We start from the raw sequence: 6687 nt of genomic DNA, 5'->3' as shown, positions 1-6687 counted from the left end.
TTCCCTCGAAAAAAAAAAAGAAACGCGCATGTCTCAGAAAAAAAACCGAATAGAAACGAGCATTTGCTATAAAAAAAACGAACAGAAACGAAGCAATTCTCGACAAACAAAAAACAACAAAAACGAAGCTGAAAAAAACACTCCAGTCTCCATCATAGTTTAAAAAATCAAACCATCGAGGCTGCCGGTTCAAATTTTTACCGGTCAGACCGCTGGTTCACCGGTTCGATGTCTAGTTTTTTTATACCATAAATAATACATTTCGTGTACTAGTGCCATACTAAATAGATGTAAAATACAATCATTTAAATAAAGTTGAAAAGAAAATTGGCCAGCCAAGATGGTTTTGGGTCAAAGGTTTGAATTCCTTTTGACGCGGGTTATTTTCTACTATTTTTGTGTGGCACTGGTTCAACCGCCGGTTTTATGCCTCCGGTTCATGCAAAAACTAGCATGTTTACATGTTTTTTCCGGTCCAATTGCAGGTCGTCTTTTTAGCTTAAAACCCTGATAGGGACACTAGTTCTGGCTTTTTCCGGTTATAAAAGGTTAGTTACAAAACATCTATGAGGAGTGATTTATTTTTCTCAAGTCAATTGATATATGATATATGTGTAATTGACTCATTGTTCATTTGTCTTGTCCATTTGTCTTCTCCTCAGAACGGGTGTTAATTGCCTGACTTCTTATGCTTTATAGGCACAACCATGCATTAAGTGTGGATCTAATGGAGCCAAAATGTTGCATGACTCATAGGATGATTAACTTGTTTATGTGCAAATGTGCCGAAATGGTTTAAGAGGCAAGGATATCTTCTGCATATAGCTTGTGAAATTGACTGTTTGAATTTTTTATATATGGAAAATATTTGGCTGCCAGCCTGGATAGTGTGCACTCACAAACTGCTGCCCATTTAGCTATAGGGATTTACATATGAGAATAACATAGACAACAATTAAAATGGCGGTGATGCAAAGATAAACTGACTCCCTTTTTCAGTTCGTAAATGATATCCAGATGTTGAATATAACGTTGGTGTTGAAATCACATATGTGTGTGTGTGGACATGTCTATAGCCTCTCTTCGTTTAGCTGTTTCATTATGTAAAATCTCAACTAAAAAAAAAGGTATATGAGCTTAAAGCAATAGAAACCAGATTCTACTTAAGTTCCCAAAGCATTAAAAATCTCAATAGTCCATTTTGTTATTAGTTCATTATTACAGACATCAGGTACAGCTGAAATTTTCTATTCGCCATATATTGGACTGCAAGACTGGAACACATACATCATATTAAAATGACTAAAATAACAAAAATTCGCTTCTGAGCCCGTGCTCAGATGAGCCTGAAATCCACACCTCTCCCTCGCATCTGGATTTGTGCCATCCATTGTATTCCACTACAATATTTCTTTTTCTTTAATCTGCCGCTGGCCCGCAATGATCGCGACGGCGCATGGCCTTGGACAGGCGGAACAGACCGCAGCGCGATGGCTCAGCATTGTCTCTGAGCCAGCCTGAGCCGTGGACGCCACCGGCCTCCCAAACGGCGAGCAGATGAGGTCGCCTTAAATGCACCTCCATCCTCTCGTCCTGCACATCCAGCCGCATCAAAAAAAAAAAAAATCCCCATCGCCTATCTCCTAACCCCCTTTCACTCCGTCCGCCATGTCCGATGCGTCTTCCTCATCTCTTCTTGTTTCGGAAGACTTTCTTCTTTCTCTCATTGATTGTCCTTTTTGCGGAGCGGAGCTGGAGACCAATGTCGCAAGGACGGGGAACAGGGCCGGGCATCGCTTATACAAATGTGTTCGGTAAGTAAACCTGTATTATTCCCCCGCATGCAGTTCGTTTCCGATCACATCTCCCCACTTAGATGTGCAGCTGACTTTTTGGCTCAGAAGCGAATTCTCCAAACGCGCAGTTGATTGGTTTTCCCATAGCGCAGCATGAGCACCAGGGCAACCATGTGGGGCACATTGTAATCTGTTTTTTTACACAAATGGTACATATTCAGTACAACTATACATTCAGTACATAGTTTCAACAAGTTCTGACAGTGCAAAGGCAGCCATTCTGACGGTGAATCTACTTATCATTTTTACGAACTCATGCAACAATATGTTTTGCTGCTTTCCTCTCATGGAGCAATCCATTGGCTGATGGAAATTTCTACAGCTGAAATGCAAAAAAGTACAATTTCTATTAGGGAAATTCAGATCTTTTTTCCAACTGGGGGCCTCCCGGTTCACTCTGTCAGTAGACTGCGCTGACCGGGTCAGAGATGCATCCGCACGCCGGCGCCCCCAACTCGATCTCTGCAAATGTGATCTCCGCCGAGTTGTTGACCGCACGCAGACTTGGCATTTGAGTCCTCCGGCTCTGTACGGTTGGCCTCGTTTTCCGGCAGCAATACCAGGGGAACCGAATCTGAATTGTCGAGGTTGTCACCAAATTCCGCCCGCAGCAGGAATTTGGACAAGATTGGCTTGAGGAATCGCACTCTGCTAGGCAAAAATCCCAACCCAAACCTTACTAAACCAAACTTCCCATGTCCGCGGGAACTAACCTATCCACCATCATCCATTGTTTCCTCTCTCGCCTCATAGCAGGGTTGCACCGCCAGGTTCTCAAAGCAAGGCGATAATGGCGTTCGTCTTGGGGGAGAGAGGAAGCCCGAGCATCTTCCAGAATTAACCTCGTCTTGGAGGTGGGTGGGGGCGCCGCTTTGCCAGGACACGAGCACGTGTGGGCCTACGACCAGGTAAGACAAACGGCTCAGCTTTTGTGCAATAACGTGTTGTCCCCTTTTCTGTTGGATCGGGAAATCAGGCAACGTTCTGGTCCACGGACTAGGACCCCCGCGCGCGCCCTCCGTCGCAATAGTACGCTTCGAGCCCATGTCCATCGCACTGTTCTCTACCGTATTCTGAAGTAGATCCCTTTTCCGCGAGTGAATTGCAAAAAACATCGACATTGAAGGCTAGAGTTGCAGAAATGACAAGTCTGTAGTTTTGTGCCAAAAACACTAATTCCCAGGCTAATTTTTTGCAGAAACCACAAGTCGTTTTGTTCGGTCGTTTTAAGTGGGATTATGAAAGGCGGGTCCCGCTGTTGTCGACGTGGCGTCACTGTTGATCCGTTTGGCTCGTTAGACGCCGTCAGAAGCCGTTCGCGGGCCGTCTAGAGCCGGAACCCATTTCACCGGTCCACCCCCGCTATCCCTCTGTCTGCATCCTCCCCCGCACCCTCTCTTTCCCTCCCCCGCACCCTCTCTCCGCACCCCCTCTCTCCTCAGACATGACGACGGCGAGTGGCGGCGGTGACTGCGGTGGGCCTGCCGGTGGCGGAGACGACAGACCACCGGAGGCGGATCTGTGCGGCAGCTCAAACCCCGGCGCCCCTTCGGAGAGCAGCCCCAACCCCAGCCCCCGGCACTTGCTCGAGTTCGCGGCGGCTAGATCTTGGGCCAGGGCCGTGAAGGCGGATCCGACGCAAAGCCACCAGTGGGGCTCGTCATTTGGCGGCGGCTAGTAAGTTTACCTCATTTGTACAGATTCTAGGGTTAGGGTTAGGATTCAGCAGCTGGATCTTGGGCTGTATCTATGTGTGGTTATTTTGATTAGCAGTGTGAAACCCTAGTTTGGGTTGTACTGAAATAGTCCATTTGATTATTCGGCAGCTGGATCTTGGGCTGTACTGAGACACTGAATTTGATTTTAATTAGTTGATATGTAGTAATGTCAGCTGTTAATTAGAGCATTGCCAATTGAGAACACATTAGAGTAGCTTATTTTGTTAATATGCACTGTTAATTATGTACATTACAGTAGAAAATTAGTTTATCTACATCTGTACTTATGCACTGAAACACTGAATTTGATTTTATTATGGGCAGTACATTAGAGTATCTACATCTGTAGTTATCCATTGTTAGTTAGAGCAGTGGCAATAAAGGTCAAATTAGAGTAGCTTATTTCGTAGTTATGCATTGTTAATTAAAGTAGTGGCAATAAGAGCAAATTATAGTAGCTTATTTTGTAGTTTTGTAAGCAGTGCCAATAAGAGCAAAGTATATTAGCTTCATTTTGTAGTTTTGTACTGTTAATTAGAGCAGTGCCAATAAGAGCAAAGTATATTAGCTTCATTTGTAGTTATGCATTGTTAATTACAGCATTGTTAACTAGAATTTTTGTTTTATCTTGTTGTGTAGTTTGGATGATGCTGTTTGGGAAGTTAGAATGCACTTCCATGAAAGAGATAACTTGGAGAGATCCCTATGCATTTCAGACCTCACATATCACAATTTGGTAGCATTAATAGAGACAGAGGGATATGGGGTGAATGATTACATTTACTTTGTGAAGGAGCCTGGTGTGGGTATTGAAGGATTGGTAGAAATTACTAATGATGACATGGTCGATGAAATGCTTGACCATATTGCTAGTAAGGATGAGACTGTATTGAATTTGACAGTGATTAGGGCCACTGATCCAAGACCTGCAGATTTGAATTCAGGTTATTTGTATAGGGAGCAGGTTCCTTTGAGTCAATTAGGAGAAAAACCTATCTATGAAGTCAACCCTTCTGGAGTTCTTTTCAGATCACCTAAGAAACAAAGGCAGTCAGAGCCACTTCGGTTCTTTGCCACATAGCAGAGCTCAAACTTACATATTGCTATGGAGCAAGATGAGCAGGAGACACTAATGGAGCTCAAGAGGAGAACCAAGACTGAGAACTTTAGGAAACATAAGGAGGAATCTGAGCATGTTCAAATGGTTAAGCAAAAACTATCAGTTCTTCTAACTGAAGATGACTCTGATCTAGATGCAGATGAGGACTTTCTTAACAGGCTTAATGAATTTAGGAGGCAGAGAGAGGACCCACTCCTTCATTTTGAAGGAGACACTGATGTGGATGAAGTGTATGGGGAAGATGAGGAGGAGCAAGTGGAGCAAGTTGAGGAGGCTGAGCAAGTGGAGCAAGTTGAGGAGCATGAGGAGGAGGAGCAAGTGGAGCAACAACAGGATCCACCCAAGAGGAAGGAAAAAAGAAAAGGGCCAACCAAGAGGTCACATTCAAGCTTGGAGCAAAGATTTGAGGATGTGTGGGCACCATCATCAGATGAGGAGCTAGAAGTAGGTGATTTGAAGGAGGAATATGATGATGGAGCTGAGAATGCACCTTATATTCTGCCCAATGGAAGGAAGAGCAGAGCATATAAAGCACAACCAAGGAAGTGGTACAGTAAAGAAAGAGAGAACCCAGAGCAGCAGTTTTGTAGAAAGCTTTGTTTCCTTAATGTGTACCAATTTAGGAGAGCACTCCAGACATTTCACATAAGTCAGAATAGGAACTATGAGTTTCACAGAAACTACAACGACAGCATCATAGTCTACTGCACTAATGTTAAATGTCCTTTCTACATTGCAGCTTCTGTTCTTGCAAATGAAAGTACTTTTGGAATAAGAAAGGCTAATTTTCTGCACACATGCCCAACAGTAGCAGAGAATACCAAGGTCACGGCAAAATGGGTGGCACACCAGTGTGAGGATATGCTGAGAATTGATATTGGCACACGAATCACCACAATTATGCAGAATTTGAAGAAGAAATATGGAGTAGAGATCTCAACCCACATGGCCTATAGGGCTAGGAAACAAGCATTGAAGGTTGTCCAAGGAGACCAGAGAGGTCAATACATTAGGATTAGAAATTACTTGCAGGCTGTTTTGGACACAAACCCAGGAAGTAGATGTGTTGTGACCACTAAGCATCTGCCAGAGCACCCAAGCAAGAACCCAAGGTTCCATGGCCTGTTCTACTGTCTTAATGCTTGCAAAGAAGGGTTTTTAGATGGATGTAGGCCATTCATAGGTACATTGTGTTGTAAATTGTGTACTGTATTTGTTATTTGGCCACATTAAATACACTGTCTTCTCACAGTTGTCACTTTGCAGGGGTAGATGGTTGTTTTATCAAGTTGTCAACAGGTCAGCAGATCCTTGCTGCAACAGGAAGGGATGGAAACAACAACATATATCCTATAGCATTTGGAGTTGTTGACAAAGAAGACAAAGACAGCTGGACCTGGTTCTTAACACAACTGAAAGATGCACTTGGTGGAGAGAGTGGAAAGTTTGGGTACTATACTATCATTAGTGATAGGCAAAAGGTAAACTTCTCTTCTCATATTTCATTGTTCTATTGTTCTACACCTGGTTCTATTGTTCTGTCAGATTTCATGTGCACATTGCATTATGAACTATTCAATTGGCCAAATATTTAGCTCTAGTTCATATTCTGTCAACAGGGCCTTTTAAATGCAGTAAACCATGTATTTCCCAATTGTCCACAAAGATTCTGCCTTAGACACATATATCATAATTTCCAAACAGCTGGTTTTAGAGGTGATGAACTAAAGAAACACATGGATGCAGCTAGCTACTCTTATACTAAGAATGAACACCTAGCTGCAATGAATGATTTGAAAAGAGAGTGTAAGGCAGCTTGGGCATGGCTTAATAAAGTACCAGTTCATACATGGGCTAGACATGCAATGGATTTAACCTGCAAGACAGACCTAGTTGTGAACAACATCAGTGAGGTGTTTAACAAAATGATCCTAGATGTTAGAGGCAAGCCAATAAAGACCATGCTGGAAGGAATTAGGACTAAATTGATGGT

This window comes from Triticum dicoccoides, chromosome 3B (assembly GCF_002162155.2).
Source record: "Triticum dicoccoides isolate Atlit2015 ecotype Zavitan chromosome 3B, WEW_v2.0, whole genome shotgun sequence".
NCBI classification, from domain to species: Eukaryota; Viridiplantae; Streptophyta; class Magnoliopsida; order Poales; family Poaceae; genus Triticum; species Triticum dicoccoides.
Note: the sequence above shows the minus strand (reverse complement) of the source record.